The sequence below is a fragment of the Procambarus clarkii genome, chromosome 45, assembly GCF_040958095.1.
Source record: "Procambarus clarkii isolate CNS0578487 chromosome 45, FALCON_Pclarkii_2.0, whole genome shotgun sequence".
Classification (NCBI taxonomy): domain Eukaryota; kingdom Metazoa; phylum Arthropoda; class Malacostraca; order Decapoda; family Cambaridae; genus Procambarus; species Procambarus clarkii.
In genome coordinates this window covers 21463511-21484115 of record NC_091194.1, presented here as the reverse complement: position 1 = coordinate 21484115, position 20605 = coordinate 21463511, and positions in this window count along the sequence as shown.

Here is a 20605-nt window from a genome sequence, read left to right as displayed (position 1 = left end):
ATTTGAAGGTAAAATCCTCAAATATGGTAAAATAGTAACATTTTCACGTTAATCATGTAGTTTGATATTACGCAAATATATTCATTTTTACCAATATTCCGATACTATTTCATGTAGTATCACGATATGTGATTTGCCCTTCAAATCTCAGAATTTCGCGTAATATTGCATGTTAAGCAAGTTTTCTTGCATTTTGTTTCGTACGAAAAATCATCGAATTTAGCAATATTTTGACGTTTATCAACCCCTTTTCTTTCATGTTAATTAGAGAAAATATCATCGAATTAGGCAATATTTTACCATTTTTCCACGTTTTTGTGAATTTTAAGTCCATGGGTATTAATTCATATATATACGATAAAAATGATGCAAACACATAATTGATTAGATAATAACCTTAAATACTTCATTTTCAATCAACTATTTGTTTCTCGTTAAAAAACTGAGTAAGATATTGGAAAGGGGAGAAGTTCTGTTTTTATTGCATATATCGACGTTTCAGCCGGAATAGAGCGATTTTCGTGTACATCTTCCATCGGTAATATAAACGGAAAACCAGGAACATTTTAGTTAATTCTAATGAAAACACTTTGATTTTTATCATTTGTATTGGAAACAACATTGTCATATGTCTTTTCTTGGATCCAAATAATACGAAACCTCGCTCTATGATTTGAAGTTAAAATCCTCAAATATGGTTAAATAGTGACTTTTTTCACGTTTTTCATGTAGTTTGATATTACGTAAATATATTCATTTTTACCAATATTTCGATACTATTTCATGTAGTATCACGATATGTGATTTGGCCTTGAAATCTCAGAATTTCGCATAATATTGCATTTTAAGCAAGTTTTCTTGCATTTTGTTTCGTACGAAAAATCATCGAATTTAGCAATATTTTGACGTTTATCATCCCCTTTTCCTTTATTTGATTTAAAGAAAATATCATCGAATTAGGCAATATTTTGCAGTTTTTCCACGTTTTTGTGAATTTTCAGTCTATGGGTATTAATTCATTATATATACTACAAAAATGATGCAAACACATAATTGATTTGATAATAACCTTAAATACTTCATTTTCAATCAACCATTTGTTTCTCGTTAAAATACTGAGTAAGATAATGAAACGGGGAGAAGTTCTGTTTTTATTGCATATATCGAAGTTTCAGCCGGAATAGAGCGGTTTTACGTGTACATCTTCCATCGGTAATATAAACGGAAAATCAGGAACATTTTAGTTAATTCTAATGAAAACACATTGATTTTTATCATTTGTATTGGAAACAACATTGTCATATGTCTTTTCTTGGAACTAAATAATACGAAACCTCGCTCTATGATTTGAAGGTAAAATCCTCAAATATGGTAAAATAGTATCTTTTTCACGGGTATCATGTAGTTTGATATTACGCAAATATATTCATTTTTACCAATATTTCGATACTATTTCATGTAGTATCACGATATGTGATTTGGCCTTCAAATCTCAGAATTTCGCATAATATTGCATTTTAAGCAAGTTTTCTTGCATTTTGTTTCGTACGAAAAATCATCGAATTTACCAATATTTTGACGTTTATCATCCCCTTTTCCTTTATTTGATTTAAACAAAATATCATCAAATTAGGTAATATTTTGCCGCTTTTCCACGTTTTTGTGAATTTTCAGTCTATGGGTATTAATTCATTATATTTACGATAAAAATGATGCAAACACATAATTGATTAGATAATAACCTTAAATACTTAATTTTCAATCAACTATTTGTTTCTCGTTAAAATACTGAGTAAGATATTGAAAAGGGTAGAAGTTCTGTTTTTATTGCATATATCGACGTTTCAGCCGGAATAGAGCGATTTTCGTGTCCATCTTCCATCAGTAATATGTACGGAAAATCAGGAACATTTTAGTTAATTCTAATGAAAACACATTGATTTTTATCATTTGTATTGGAAACAACATTGTCATATGTCTTTTCTTGGATCTAAATAATACGAAACCTCGCTCTATGATTTGAAGTTAAAATCCTCAAATATGGTTAAATAGTGACTTTTTTCACGTTTTTCATGTAGTTTGATATTACATAAATATATTCATTTTTACCAATATTTCGATACTATTTCATGTAGTATCACGATATGTGATTTGGCCTTGAAATCTCAGAATTTCGCATAATATTGCGTTTTAAGCAAGTTTTCTTGCATTTTGTTTCGTACGAAAAATCATCGAATTTAGCAATATTTTGACGTTTATCATCCCCCTTTTCCTTCATGTGATTTAAACAAAATATCATCGAATTAGGCAATATTTTGCCGTTTTCCACGTTTTTGTGAATTTTCAGTCCATGGGTATTAAATCATATATATGCGATAAAAATGATTCAAACACATAATTGATTAGATAATAACCTTAAATACTTCATTTTCAATCATCTATTTGTTTCTCGTTAAAATACTGAGTAAGATATTAAAAAGGGGAAAAGTTCTGTTTTTATTGCATATATCGACGTTTCAGCCGGAATAGAGCGGTTTTACGTGTACATCTTCCATCAGTAATATAAACGGAAAATCAGGAACATTTTAGTTAATTCTAATGAAAACACATTGATTTTTATCATTTGTATTGAAAACAAAATTGTCATATGTCTTTTCTTGGATCTAAATAATACGAAACCTCGCTCTATGATTCTAAGTTATAATCCTCAAATATGATTAAATAGTGACTTTTTTCACGATTTTCATGTAGTTTGATATTACGTAAATATATTCATTTTTACCAATATTTCGATACTATTTCATGTAGTATCACGATATGTGATTTGGCCTTCAAATCTCAGAATTTCTCATAATATTGCATTTTAAGCAAGTTTTCTTGCATTTTGATTCGTACGAAAAATCATCGAATTTAGCAATATTTTAACGTTTATCATCTCCTTTTCCTTCATGTGATTTAAGCAAAATATCATCGAATTAGGCAATATTTTGCCGTTTTCCACGTTTTTGTGAATTTTCCGTCCATGGGTATTAATTCATATATATATACGATAAAAATGATGCAAACACATAATTGATTAGATAATAACCTTAAATACTTCATTTTCAATCATCTATTTGTTTTTCGTTAAAATACTGAGTAAGATATTGAAAAGGGGAGAAGTTCGGTTTTTATTGCATATAACGACGTTTCAGCCGGATTAGAGCGGTTTTACGTGTACATCTCCCATCGTTAATATAAACGGAAAATCAAGAACATTATAGTTAATTCTAATGAAAACACATTGTTTTTTATCATTTATATTGGAAACAACATTGTCATATGTCTTTTCTTGGATCTAAATAATACGAAACCTCGCTCTATGATTTGAAGGTAAAATCCTCAAATATGGTAAAATAGTAACATTTTCACGTTAATCATGTAGTTTGATATTACGCAAATATATTCATTTTTACCAATATTCCGATACTATTTCATGTAGTATCACGATATGTGATTTGCCCTTCAAATCTCAGAATTTCGCGTAATATTGCATGTTAAGCAAGTTTTCTTGCATTTTGTTTCGTACGAAAAATCATCGAATTTAGCAATATTTTGACGTTTATCAACCCCTTTTCTTTCATGTTAATTAGAGAAAATATCATCGAATTAGGCAATATTTTACCATTTTTCCACGTTTTTGTGAATTTTAAGTCCATGGGTATTAATTCATATATATACGATAAAAATGATGCAAACACATAATTGATTAGATAATAACCTTAAATACTTCATTTTCAATCAACTATTTGTTTCTCGTTAAAAAACTGAGTAAGATATTGGAAAGGGGAGAAGTTCTGTTTTTATTGCATATATCGACGTTTCAGCCGGAATAGAGCGATTTTCGTGTACATCTTCCATCGGTAATATAAACGGAAAACCAGGAACATTTTAGTTAATTCTAATGAAAACACTTTGATTTTTATCATTTGTATTGGAAACAACATTGTCATATGTCTTTTCTTGGATCCAAATAATACGAAACCTCGCTCTATGATTTGAAGTTAAAATCCTCAAATATGGTTAAATAGTGACTTTTTTCACGTTTTTCATGTAGTTTGATATTACGTAAATATATTCATTTTTACCAATATTTCGATACTATTTCATGTAGTATCACGATATGTGATTTGGCCTTGAAATCTCAGAATTTCGCATAATATTGCATTTTAAGCAAGTTTTCTTGCATTTTGTTTCGTACGAAAAATCATCGAATTTAGCAATATTTTGACGTTTATCATCCCCTTTTCCTTTATTTGATTTAAAGAAAATATCATCGAATTAGGCAATATTTTGCAGTTTTTCCACGTTTTTGTGAATTTTCAGTCTATGGGTATTAATTCATTATATATACTACAAAAATGATGCAAACACATAATTGATTTGATAATAACCTTAAATACTTCATTTTCAATCAACCATTTGTTTCTCGTTAAAATACTGAGTAAGATAATGAAACGGGGAGAAGTTCTGTTTTTATTGCATATATCGAAGTTTCAGCCGGAATAGAGCGGTTTTACGTGTACATCTTCCATCGGTAATATAAACGGAAAATCAGGAACATTTTAGTTAATTCTAATGAAAACACATTGATTTTTATCATTTGTATTGGAAACAACATTGTCATATGTCTTATCTTGGAACTAAATAATACGAAACCTCGCTCTATGATTTGAAGGTAAAATCCTCAAATATGGTAAAATAGTATCTTTTTCACGGGTATCATGTAGTTTGATATTACGCAAATATATTCATTTTTACCAATATTTCGATACTATTTCATGTAGTATCACGATATGTGATTTGGCCTTCAAATCTCAGAATTTCGCATAATATTGCATTTTAAGCAAGTTTTCTTGCATTTTGTTTCGTACGAAAAATCATCGAATTTACCAATATTTTGACGTTTATCATCCCCCTTTTCCTTTATTTGATTTAAACAAAATATCATCAAATTAGGTAATATTTTGCCGCTTTTCCACGTTTTTGTGAATTTTCAGTCTATGGGTATTAATTCATTATATTTACGATAAAAATGATGCAAACACATAATTGATTAGATAATAACCTTAAATACTTAATTTTCAATCAACTATTTGTTTCTCGTTAAAATACTGAGTAAGATATTGAAAAGGGTAGAAGTTCTGTTTTTATTGCATATATCGACGTTTCAGCCGGAATAGAGCGATTTTCGTGTCCATCTTCCATCAGTAATATGTACGGAAAATCAGGAACATTTTAGTTAATTCTAATGAAAACACATTGATTTTTATCATTTGTATTGGAAACAACATTGTCATATGTCTTTTCTTGGATCTAAATAATACGAAACCTCGCTCTATGATTTGAAGTTAAAATCCTCAAATATGGTTATATAGTGACTTTTTTCACGTTTTTCATGTAGTTTGATATTACGTAAATATATTCATTTTTGCCAATATTTCGATACTATTTCATGTAGTATCACGATATGTGATTTGGCCTTCAAATCTCAGAATTTCGCATAATATTGCATTTTAAGCAAGTTTTCTTGCATTTTGCTTCGTACGAAAAATCATCGAATTTAGCAATATTTTGACGTTCATCATCCCCTTTTCCTTCATGTGATTTAAACAAAATATCATCGAATTAGGCAATATTTTGCCGTTTTCCACGTTTTTGTGAATTTTCAGTCCATAGGTATTAATTCATATATGTATACGATAAAAATGATGCAAACACATAATTGATTAGATAATAACCTTAAATACTTCATTTTCAATCATCAATTTGTTTCTCGTTAAAATACTGCGTAAGATATTGAAAACGGGAGAAGTTCGGTTTTTATTGCATATATCGACGTTTCGGCCGGATTAGAGCGGTTTTACGTGTACATCTTCCATCGTTATTATAAACGGAAAATCAAGAACATTATAGTTAATTCTAATGAAAACACATTGTTTTTTATCATTTGTATTGGAAACAACATTGTCATATGTCTTTTCTTGGATCTAAATAATACGAAACCTCGCTCTATGATTTAAAGTTAAAATCCTCAAATATGGTTATATAGTGACTTTTTTCACGTTTTTCATGTAGTTTGATATTACGTATATATATTCATTTTTACCAATATTTAGATACTATTTCATGTAGTATCACGATATGTGATTTGGCCTTCAAATCTCAGAATTTCGCATAATATTGCATTTTAAGCAAGTATTCTTGCATTTTGTTTCGTACGAAAAATCGTCGAATATATCAATATTTTGACGTTTATCATCTCCTTTTCCTTCATGTGATTTAAACAAAATATCATCGAATTAGGCAATATTTGGCCGTTTTCCACGTTTTTGTGAATTTTCAGTCCATGGGTTTTAATTCATATATATACGATAAAAATGATGCAAACACATAATTGATTAGATAATAACCTTAAATACTTCATTTTCAATCAACTATTTCTTTCTCGTTAAAATACTGAGTAAGATATTGAAAGGCGGAGAAGTTCTGAGTTTATTGCATATATCGACGTTTCAGCCGGAATAGAGCGGTTTTCGTGTACATCTTCCATCGGAAATATAAACGGAAAATCAGGAACATTTTAGTTAATTCTAATGAAAACCCATTGATTTTTATCATTTGTATTGGAAACAACATTGTCATATGTCTTTTCTTGGATCTAAATAATACGAAACCTCGCTCTATGATTTGAAGGTAAAATCCTCAAATATGGTAAAATAGTAACTTTTTCACGTTAATCATGTAGTTTGATATTACGCAAATATATTCATTTTTACCAATATTCCGATACTATTTCATGTAGTATCACGATATGTGATTTGGCCTTCAAATCTCAGAATTTCGCATAATATTGCATTTTAAGCAAGTTTTCTTGCATTTTGCTTCGTACGAAAAATCATCGAATTTAGCAATATTTTAACGTTTATCATCTCCTTTTCCTTCATGTGATTTAAACAAAATATCATCGAATTAGGCAATATTTTGCCGTTTTTCCACGTTTTTGTGAATTTTCAGTCTATGGGTATTAATTCATTATATATACGATAAAAATTATGCAAACACATAATTGATTAGATAATAACCTTAAATACTTCATTTTCAATCAACTATTTGTTTCTCGTTAAAATACTGAGTAAGATATTGAAAAGGGGAGAAGTTTTGTTTTTATTGCATATATCAACGTTTCAGCCGGAATAGAGCGATTTTCGTGTACATCTTCCATCAGTAATATGTACGGAAAATCAGGAACATTTTAGTTAATTCTAATGAAAACACATTGATTTTTATCATTTGTATTGGAAACAACATTGTCACATGTCTTTTCTTGGATCAAAATAATACGAAACCTCGCTCTATGATTTGAAGTTAAAATCCTCAAATATGGTTAAATAGTGACTTTTTTCACGTTTTTCATGTAGTTTGATATTACATAAATATATTCATTTTTACCAATATTTCGACACTATTTCATGTAGTATCACGATATGTGATTTGGCCTTGAAATCTCAGAATTTCGCATAATATTGCGTTTTAAGCAAGTTTTCTTGCATTTTGTTTCGTACGAAAAATCATCGAATTTAGCAATATTTTGACGTTTATCATCCCCCTTTTCCTTCATGTGATTTAAACAAAATATCATCGAATTAGGCAATATTTTGCCGTTTTCCACGTTTTTGTGAATATTCAGTCCATGGGTATTAAATCATATATATGCGATAAAAATGATTCAAACACATAATTGATTAGATAATAACCTTAAATACTTCATTTTCAATCATCTATTTGTTTCTCGTTAAAATACTGAGTAAGATATTAAAAAGGGGAAAAGTTCTGTTTTTATTGCATATATCGACGTTTCAGCCGGAATAGAGCGGTTTTACGTGTACATCTTCCATCAGTAATATAAACGGAAAATCAGGAACATTTTAGTTAATTCTAATGAAAACACATTGATTTTTATCATTTGTATTGAAAACAAAATTGTCATATGTCTTTTCTTGGATCTAAATAATACGAAACCTCGCTCTATGATTCTAAGTTATAATCCTCAAATATGATTAAATAGTGACTTTTTTCACGATTTTCATGTAGTTTGATATTACGTAAATATATTCATTTTTACCAATATTTCGATACTATTTCATGTAGTATCACGATATGTGATTTGGCCTTCAAATCTCAGAATTTCTCATAATATTGCATTTTAAGCAAGTTTTCTTGCATTTTGATTCGTACGAAAAATCATCGAATTTAGCAATATTTTAACGTTTATCATCTCCTTTTCCTTCATGTGATTTAAGCAAAATATCATCGAATTAGGCAATATTTTGCCGTTTTCCACGTTTTTGTGAATTTTCCGTCCATGGGTATTAATTCATATATATATACGATAAAAATGATGCAAACACATAATTGATTAGATAATAACCTTAAATACTTCATTTTCAATCATCTATTTGTTTTTCGTTAAAATACTGAGTAAGATATTGAAAAGGGGAGAAGTTCGGTTTTTATTGCATATAACGACGTTTCAGCCGGATTAGAGCGGTTTTACGTGTACATCTCCCATCGTTAATATAAACGGAAAATCAAGAACATTATAGTTAATTCTAATGAAAACACATTGTTTTTTATCATTTATATTGGAAACAACATTGTCATATGTCTTTTCTTGGATCTAAATAATACGAAACCTCGCTCTATGATTTGAAGGTAAAATCCTCAAATATGGTAAAATAGTAACATTTTCACGTTAATCATGTAGTTTGATATTACGCAAATATATTCATTTTTACCAATATTCCGATACTATTTCATGTAGTATCACGATATGTGATTTGCCCTTCAAATCTCAGAATTTCGCGTAATATTGCATGTTAAGCAAGTTTTCTTGCATTTTGTTTCGTACGAAAAATCATCGAATTTAGCAATATTTTGACGTTTATCAACCCCTTTTCTTTCATGTTAATTAGAGAAAATATCATCGAATTAGGCAATATTTTACCATTTTTCCACGTTTTTGTGAATTTTAAGTCCATGGGTATTAATTCATATATATACGATAAAAATGATGCAAACACATAATTGATTAGATAATAACCTTAAATACTTCATTTTCAATCAACTATTTGTTTCTCGTTAAAAAACTGAGTAAGATATTGGAAAGGGGAGAAGTTCTGTTTTTATTGCATATATCGACGTTTCAGCCGGAATAGAGCGATTTTCGTGTACATCTTCCATCGGTAATATAAACGGAAAACCAGGAACATTTTAGTTAATTCTAATGAAAACACTTTGATTTTTATCATTTGTATTGGAAACAACATTGTCATATGTCTTTTCTTGGATCCAAATAATACGAAACCTCGCTCTATGATTTGAAGTTAAAATCCTCAAATATGGTTAAATAGTGACTTTTTTCACGTTTTTCATGTAGTTTGATATTACGTAAATATATTCATTTTTACCAATATTTCGATACTATTTCATGTAGTATCACGATATGTGATTTGGCCTTGAAATCTCAGAATTTCGCATAATATTGCATTTTAAGCAAGTTTTCTTGCATTTTGTTTCGTACGAAAAATCATCGAATTTAGCAATATTTTGACGTTTATCATCCCCTTTTCCTTTATTTGATTTAAAGAAAATATCATCGAATTAGGCAATATTTTGCAGTTTTTCCACGTTTTTGTGAATTTTCAGTCTATGGGTATTAATTCATTATATATACTACAAAAATGATGCAAACACATAATTGATTTGATAATAACCTTAAATACTTCATTTTCAATCAACCATTTGTTTCTCGTTAAAATACTGAGTAAGATAATGAAACGGGGAGAAGTTCTGTTTTTATTGCATATATCGAAGTTTCAGCCGGAATAGAGCGGTTTTACGTGTACATCTTCCATCGGTAATATAAACGGAAAATCAGGAACATTTTAGTTAATTCTAATGAAAACACATTGATTTTTATCATTTGTATTGGAAACAACATTGTCATATGTCTTTTCTTGGAACTAAATAATACGAAACCTCGCTCTATGATTTGAAGGTAAAATCCTCAAATATGGTAAAATAGTATCTTTTTCACGGGTATCATGTAGTTTGATATTACGCAAATATATTCATTTTTACCAATATTTCGATACTATTTCATGTAGTATCACGATATGTGATTTGGCCTTCAAATCTCAGAATTTCGCATAATATTGCATTTTAAGCAAGTTTTCTTGCATTTTGTTTCGTACGAAAAATCATCGAATTTACCAATATTTTGACGTTTATCATCCCCCTTTTCCTTTATTTGATTTAAACAAAATATCATCAAATTAGGTAATATTTTGCCGCTTTTCCACGTTTTTGTGAATTTTCAGTCTATGGGTATTAATTCATTATATTTACGATAAAAATGATGCAAACACATAATTGATTAGATAATAACCTTAAATACTTAATTTTCAATCAACTATTTGTTTCTCGTTAAAATACTGAGTAAGATATTGAAAAGGGTAGAAGTTCTGTTTTTATTGCATATATCGACGTTTCAGCCGGAATAGAGCGATTTTCGTGTCCATCTTCCATCAGTAATATGTACGGAAAATCAGGAACATTTTAGTTAATTCTAATGAAAACACATTGATTTTTATCATTTGTATTGGAAACAACATTGTCATATGTCTTTTCTTGGATCTAAATAATACGAAACCTCGCTCTATGATTTGAAGTTAAAATCCTCAAATATGGTTATATAGTGACTTTTTTCACGTTTTTCATGTAGTTTGATATTACGTAAATATATTCATTTTTGCCAATATTTCGATACTATTTCATGTAGTATCACGATATGTGATTTGGCCTTCAAATCTCAGAATTTCGCATAATATTGCATTTTAAGCAAGTTTTCTTGCATTTTGCTTCGTACGAAAAATCATCGAATTTAGCAATATTTTGACGTTCATCATCCCCTTTTCCTTCATGTGATTTAAACAAAATATCATCGAATTAGGCAATATTTTGCCGTTTTCCACGTTTTTGTGAATTTTCAGTCCATAGGTATTAATTCATATATGTATACGATAAAAATGATGCAAACACATAATTGATTAGATAATAACCTTAAATACTTCATTTTCAATCATCAATTTGTTTCTCGTTAAAATACTGCGTAAGATATTGAAAACGGGAGAAGTTCGGTTTTTATTGCATATATCGACGTTTCGGCCGGATTAGAGCGGTTTTACGTGTACATCTTCCATCGTTATTATAAACGGAAAATCAAGAACATTATAGTTAATTCTAATGAAAACACATTGTTTTTTATCATTTGTATTGGAAACAACATTGTCATATGTCTTTTCTTGGATCTAAATAATACGAAACCTCGCTCTATGATTTAAAGTTAAAATCCTCAAATATGGTTATATAGTGACTTTTTTCACGTTTTTCATGTAGTTTGATATTACGTATATATATTCATTTTTACCAATATTTAGATACTATTTCATGTAGTATCACGATATGTGATTTGGCCTTCAAATCTCAGAATTTCGCATAATATTGCATTTTAAGCAAGTATTCTTGCATTTTGTTTCGTACGAAAAATCATCGAATATATCAATATTTTGACGTTTATCATCTCCTTTTCCTTCATGTGATTTAAACAAAATATCATCGAATTAGGCAATATTTGGCCGTTTTCCACGTTTTTGTGAATTTTCAGTCCATGGGTTTTAATTCATATATATACGATAAAAATGATGCAAACACATAATTGATTAGATAATAACCTTAAATACTTCATTTTCAATCAACTATTTCTTTCTCGTTAAAATACTGAGTAAGATATTGAAAGGCGGAGAAGTTCTGAGTTTATTGCATATATCGACGTTTCAGCCGGATTAGAGCGGTTTTCGTGTACATCTTCCATCGGAAATATAAACGGAAAATCAGGAACATTTTAGTTAATTCTAATGAAAACCCATTGATTTTTATCATTTGTATTGGAAACAACATTGTCATATGTCTTTTCTTGGATCTAAATAATACGAAACCTCGCTCTATGATTTGAAGGTAAAATCCTCAAATATGGTAAAATAGTAACTTTTTCACGTTAATCATGTAGTTTGATATTACGCAAATATATTCATTTTTACCAATATTCCGATACTATTTCATGTAGTATCACGATATGTGATTTGGCCTTCAAATCTCAGAATTTCGCATAATATTGCATTTTAAGCAAGTTTTCTTGCATTTTGCTTCGTACGAAAAATCATCGAATTTAGCAATATTTTAACGTTTATCATCTCCTTTTCCTTCATGTGATTTAAACAAAATATCATTGAATTAGGCAATATTTTGCCGTTTTTCCACGTTTTTGTGAATTTTCAGTCTATGGGTATTAATTCATTATATATACGATAAAAATGATGCAAACACATAATTGATTAGATAATAACCTTAAATACTTCATTTTCAATCAACTATTTGTTTCTCGTTAAAATACTGAGTAAGATATTGAAAAGGGGAGAAGTTTTGTTTTTATTGCATATATCAACGTTTCAGCCGGAATAGAGCGATTTTCGTGTACATCTTCCATCAGTAATATGTACGGAAAATCAGGAACATTTTAGTTAATTCTAATGAAAACACATTGATTTTTATCATTTGTATTGGAAACAACATTGTCACATGTCTTTTCTTGGATCAAAATAATACGAAACCTCGCTCTATGATTTGAAGTTAAAATCCTCAAATATGGTTAAATAGTGACTTTTTTCACGTTTTTCATGTAGTTTGATATTACATAAATATATTCATTTTTACCAATATTTCGATACTATTTCATGTAGTATCACGATATGTGATTTGGCCTTCAAATCTCAGAATTTCGCATAATATTGCGTTTTAAGCAAGTTTTCTTGCATTTTGTTTCGTACGAAAAATCATCGAATTTAGCAATATTTTGACGTTTATCATCCCCCTTTTCCTTCATGTGATTTAAACAAAATATCATCGAATTAGGCAATATTTTGCCGTTTTCCACGTTTTTGTGAATATTCAGTCCATGGGTATTAAATCATATATATGCGATAAAAATGATTCAAACACATAATTGATTAGATAATAACCTTAAATACTTCATTTTCAATCATCTATTTGTTTCTCGTTAAAATACTGAGTAAGATATTAAAAAGGGGAAAAGTTCTGTTTTTATTGCATATATCGACGTTTCAGCCGGAATAGAGCGGTTTTACGTGTACATCTTCCATCAGTAATATAAACGGAAAATCAGGAACATTTTAGTTAATTCTAATGAAAACACATTGATTTTTATCATTTGTATTGAAAACAAAATTGTCATATGTCTTTTCTTGGATCTAAATAATACGAAACCTCGCTCTATGATTCTAAGTTATAATCCTCAAATATGATTAAATAGTGACTTTTTTCACGATTTTCATGTAGTTTGATATTACGTAAATATATTCATTTTTACCAATATTTCGATACTATTTCATGTAGTATCACGATATGTGATTTGGCCTTCAAATCTCAGAATTTCTCATAATATTGCATTTTAAGCAAGTTTTCTTGCATTTTGATTCGTACGAAAAATCATCGAATTTAGCAATATTTTAACGTTTATCATCTCCTTTTCCTTCATGTGATTTAAGCAAAATATCATCGAATTAGGCAATATTTTGCCGTTTTCCACGTTTTTGTGAATTTTCCGTCCATGGGTATTAATTCATATATATATACGATAAAAATGATGCAAACACATAATTGATTAGATAATAACCTTAAATACTTCATTTTCAATCATCTATTTGTTTTTCGTTAAAATACTGAGTAAGATATTGAAAAGGGGAGAAGTTCGGTTTTTATTGCATATAACGACGTTTCAGCCGGATTAGAGCGGTTTTACGTGTACATCTCCCATCGTTAATATAAACGGAAAATCAAGAACATTATAGTTAATTCTAATGAAAACACATTGTTTTTTATCATTTATATTGGAAACAACATTGTCATATGTCTTTTCTTGGATCTAAATAATACGAAACCTCGCTCTATGATTTGAAGGTAAAATCCTCAAATATGGTAAAATAGTAACTTTTTCACGTTAATCATGTAGTTTGATATTACGCAAATATATTCATTTTTACCAATATTCCGATACTATTTCATGTAGTATCACGATATGTGATTTGCCCTTCAAATCTCAAAATTTCGCGTAATATTGCATGTTAAGCAAGTTTTCTTGCATTTTGTTTCGTACGAAAAATCATCGAATTTAGCAATATTTTGACGTTTATCAACCCCTTTTCTTTCATGTTAATTAGAGAAAATATCATCGAATTAGGCAATATTTTACCATTTTTCCACGTTTTTGTGAATTTTCAGTCCATGGGTATTAATTCATATATATACGATAAAAATGATGCAAACACATAATTGATTAGATAATAACCTTAAATACTTCATTTTCAATCAACTATTTGTTTCTCGTTAAAAAACTGAGTAAGATATTGGAAAGGGGAGAAGTTCTGTTTTTATTGCATATATCGACGTTTCAGCCGGAATAGAGCGATTTTCGTGTACATCTTCCATCGGTAATATAAACGGAAAACCAGGAACATTTTAGTTAATTCTAATGAAAACACTTTGATTTTTATCATTTGTATTGGAAACAACATTGTCATATGTCTTTTCTTGGATCCAAATAATACGAAACCTCGCTCTATGATTTGAAGTTAAAATCCTCAAATATGGTTAAATAGTGACTTTTTTCACGTTTTTCATGTAGTTTGATATTACGTAAATATATTCATTTTTACCAATATTTCGATACTATTTCATGTAGTATCACGATATGTGATTTGGCCTTGAAATCTCAGAATTTCGCATAATATTGCATTTTAAGCAAGTTTTCTTGCATTTTGTTTCGTACGAAAAATCATCGAATTTAGCAATATTTTGACGTTTATCATCCCCTTTTCCTTTATTTGATTTAAACAAAATATCATCGAATTAGGCAATATTTTGCCGTTTTTCCACGTTTTTGTGAATTTTCAGTCTATGGGTATTAATTCATTATATATACGACAAAAATGATGCAAACACATAATTGATTTGATAATAACCTTAAATACTTCATTTTCAATCAACCATTTGTTTCTCGTTAAAATACTGAGTAAGATAATGAAACGGGGAGAAGTTCTGTTTTTATTGCATATATCGAAGTTTCAGCCGGAATAGAGCGGTTTTACGTGTACATCTTCCATCGGTAATATAAACGGAAAATCAGGAACATTTTAGTTAATTCTAATGAAAACACATTGATTTTTATCATTTGTTTTGGAAACAACATTGTCATATGTCTTTTCTTGGAACTAAATAATACGAAACCTCGCTCTATGATTTGAAGGTAAAATCCTCAAATATGGTAAAATAGTATCTTTTTCACGGGTATCATGTAGTTTGATATTACGCAAATATATTCATTTTTACCAATATTTCGATACTATTTCATGTAGTATCACGATATGTGATTTGGCCTTCAAATCTCAGAATTTTGCATAATATTGCATTTTAAGCAAGTTTTCTTGCATTTTGTTTCGTACGAAAAATCATCGAATTTACCAATATTTTGACGTTTATCATCCCCTTTTCCTTTATTTGATTTAAACAAAATATCATCAAATTAGGTAATATTTTGCCGCTTTTCCACGTTTTTGTGAATTTTCAGTCTATGGGTATTAATTCATTATATTTACGATAAAAATGATGCAAACACATAATTGATTAGATAATAACCTTAAATAATTAATTTTCAATCAACTATTTGTTTCTCGTTAAAATACTGAGTAAGATATTGAAAAGGGGAGAAGTTCTGTTTTTATTGCATATATCGACGTTTCAGCCGGAATAGAGCGATTTTCGTGTCCATCTTCCATCAGTAATATGTACGGAAAATCAGGAACATTTTAGTTAATTCTAATGAAAACACATTGATTTTTATCATTTGTATTGGAAACAACATTGTCATATGTCTTTTCTTGGATCTAAATAATACGAAACCTCGCTCTATGATTTGAAGTTAAAATCCTCAAATATGGTTATATAGTGACTTTTTTCACGTTTTTCATGTAGTTTGATATTACGTATATATATTCATTTTTACCAATATTTCGATACTATTTCATGTAGTATCACGATATGTAATTTGGCCTTCAAATCTCAGAATTTCGCATAATATTGCATTTTAAGCAAGTTTTCTTGCATTTTGTTTCGTACGAAAAATCATCGAATTTAGCAATATTTTGACGTTCATCATCCCCTTTTCCTTCATGTGATTTAAACAAAATATCATCGAATTAGGCAATATTTTGCGGTTTTCCACGTTTTTGTGAATTTTCAGTCCATAGGTATTAAATCATATATATGCGATAAAAATGATTCAAACACATAATTGATTAGATATACTTCATTTTCAATCATCTATTTGTTTCTCGTTAAAATACTGAGTAAGATATTGAAAAGGGGAGAAGTTCGGTTTTTATTGCATATATCGACGTTTCAGCCGGAATAGAGCGGTTTTACGTGTACATCTTCCATCAGTAATATAAACGGAAAATCAGGAACATTTTAGTTAATTCTAATGAAAACACATTGATTTTTATCATTTGTATTGGAAACAAAATTGTCATATGTCTTTTCTTGGATCTAAATAATACGAAACCTCGCTCTATGATTCTAAGTTATAATCCTCAAATATGATTAAATAGTGACTTTTTTCACGATTTTCATGTAGTTTGATATTACGTAAATATATTCATTTTTACCAATATTTCGATACTATTACATGTAGTATCACGATATGTGATTTGGCCTTCAAATCTCAGAATTTCGCATAATATTGCATTTTAAGCAAGTATTCTTGCATTTTGTTTCGTACGAAAAATCATCGAATATATCAATATTTTGACGTTTATCATCTCCTTTTCCTTCATGTGATTTAAACAAAATATCATCGAATTAGGCAATATTTTGCCGTTTTCCACGTTTTTGTGAATTTTAAGTCCATGGGTTTTAATTCATATATATACGATAAAAATGATGCAAACACATAATTGATTAGATAATAACCTTAAATACTTCATTTTCAATCAACTATTTCTTTCTCGTTAAAATACTGAGTAAGATATTGAAAGGCGGAGAAGTTCTGATTTTATTGCATATATCGACGTTTCAGCCGGAATAGAGCGGTTTTCGTGTACATCTTCCATCGGAAATATAAACGGAAAATCAGGAACATTTTAGTTAATTCTAATGAAAACCCATTGATTTTTATCATTTGTATTGGAAACAACATTGTCATATGTCTTTTCTTGGATCTAAATAATACGAAACCTCGCTCTATGATTTGAAGGTAAAATCCTCAAATATGGTAAAATAGTAACTTTTTCACGTTAATCATGTAGTTTGATATTACGCAAATATATTCATTTTTACCAATATTCCGATACTATTTCATGTAGTATCACGATATGTGATTTCGCCTTCAAATCTCAGAATTTCGCATAATATTGCATTTTAAGCAAGTTTTCTTGCATTTTGCTTCGTACGAAAAATCATCGAATTTAGCAATATTTTAACGTTTATCATCTCCTTTTCCTTCATGTGATTTAAACAAAATATCATTGAATTAGGCAATATTTTGCCGTTTTCCACGTTTTTGTGAATTTTCCGTCCATGGGTATTAATTCATATATATATACGATAAAAATGATGCAAACACATAATTGATTAGATAATAACCTTAAGTACTTCATTTTCAATCATCTATTTGTTTCTCGTTAAAATACTGAGTAAGATATTGAAAAGGGGAGAAGTTCGGTTTTTATTGCATATATCGACGTTTCAGCCGGAATAGAGCGGTTTTACGTGTACATCTTCCATCAGTAATATAAACGGAAAATCAGGAACATTTTAGTTAATTCTAATGAAAACACATTGATTTTTATCATTTGTATTGGAAACAAAATTGTCATATGTCTTTTCTTGGATCTAAATAATACGAAACCTCGCTCTATGATTCTAAGTTATAATCCTCAAATATGATTAAATAGTGACTTTTTTCACGATTTTCATGTAGTTTGATATTACGTAAATATATTCATTTTTACCAATATTTCGATACTATTACATGTAGTATCACGATATGTGATTTGGCCTTCAAATCTCAGAATTTCGCATAATATTGCATTTTAAGCAAGTATTCTTGCATTTTGTTTCGTACGAAAAATCATCGAATATATCAATATTTTGACGTTTATCATCTCCTTTTCCTTCATGTGATTTAAACAAAATATCATCGAATTAGGCAATATTTAGCCGTTTTCCACGTTTTTGTGAATTTTCAGTCCATGGGTTTTAATTCATATATATACGATAAAAATGATGCAAACACATAATTGATTAGAAAATAACCTTAAATACTTCATTTTCAATCAACTATTTCCTTCTCGTTAAAATACTGAGTAAGATATTGAAAGGCGGAGAAGTTCTGATTTTATTGCATATATCGACGTTTCAGCCGGAATAGAGCGGTTTTCGTGTACATCTTCCATCGGTAATATAAACGGAAAATCAGGAACATTTTAGTTAATTCTAATGAAAACACATTGATTTTTATCATTTGTATTGGAAACAACATTGTTATATGTCTTTTCTTGGATCCAAATAATACGAAACCTCGCAGTATGATTTGAAGTAAAAATCCTCAAACATGGTTAAATAGTGACTTTTTTCACGTTTTTCATGTAGTTTGATATTACGTGAATATATTCATTTTTACCAATATTCCGATACTATTTCATGTAGTATCACGATATGTGATTTGCCCTTCAAATCTCAGAATTTCGCGTAATATTGCATTTTAAGCAAGTTTTCTTGCATTTTGTTTCGTACGAAAAATCATCGAATTTAGCAATATTTTGACGTTTATCATCCCCTTTTCCTTCATGTGATTTAAACAAAATATCATCGAATTAGGCAATATTTTGCCGTTTTTCCACGTTTTTTGACTTTTCAGTCCATGGGTATTAATTCATATATATACGATAAAAATGATGCAAACACATAATTGATTAGATAACCTTAAATACTTCATTTTCAATCAACTATTTGTTTCTCGTTAAAATACTGAGTAAGATATTGAAAAGGGGAAAAGTTCTGTTTTTATTGCATATATCGACGTTTCAGCCGGAATAGAGCGATTTTCGTGTACATCTTCTATCGGTAATATAAACGGAAAACCAGGAACATTTTAGTTAATTCTAATGAAAACACTTTGATTTTTATCATTTGTATTGGAAACAACATTGCCATATGTCTTTTCTTGGATCCAAATAATACGAAACCTCGCTGTATGATTTGAAGTTAAAATCCTCAAATTTGGTTAAATAGTGACTTTTTTCACGTTTTCATGTAGTTTGATATTACATAAATATATTCATTTTTACCAATATTTCGATACTATTTCATGTAGTATCACGATATGTGATTTGGCCTTGAAATATCAGAATTTCGCATAATATTGCATTTTAAGCAAGTTTTCTTGCATTTTGTTTCGTACGGAAAATCATCGAATTTAGCAATATTTTGACGTTTATCATCCCCTTTTCCTTCATGTGATTTAAACAAAATATCATCGAATTAGGCAATATTTTGCCGTTTTCCACGTTTTTGTGAATTTTCAGTCCATGGGTATTAATTCATATATATATACGATAAAAATGATGCAAACACATTATTGATTAGATAATAACCTTAAGTACTTCATTTTCAATCATCTATTTGTTTCTCGTTAAAATACTGAGTAAGATATTGAAAAGGGGAGAAGTTCGGTTTTTATTGCATATATCGACGTTTCAGCCGGATTAGAGCGGTTTTACGTGTACATCTTCCATCGTTAATATAAACGGAAAATCAAGAACATTATAGTTAATTCTAATGAAAACACATTGTTTTTTATCATTTGTATTGGAAACAACATTGTCATATGTCTTTTCTTGGAACTAAATAATACGAAACCTCGCTCTATGATTTGAAGTTAAAATCCTCAAATCTGGTTATATAGTGACTTTTTTCACGTTTTTCATGTAGTTTGATATTACGTAAATATATTCATTTTTACCAATATTTCGATACTATTTCATGTAGTATCACGATATGTGATTTGCCATTCAAATCTCAGAATTTCGCGTAATATTGCTTGCTAAGCAAGTTTTCTTGCATTTTGTTTCGTACGAAAAATCATCGAATTTAGCAATATTTTGACGTTTATCATCCCCTTTTCTTTATTTGATTTAAACAAAATATCATCGAATTAGGCAATATTTTGCCGTTTTTCCACGTTTTTGTGAATTTTCAGTCTATGGGTATTAATTCATTATATATACGACAAAAATGATGCAAACACATAATTGATTTGATAATAACCTTAAATACTTCATTTTCAATCAACTATTTGTTTCTCGTTAAAATA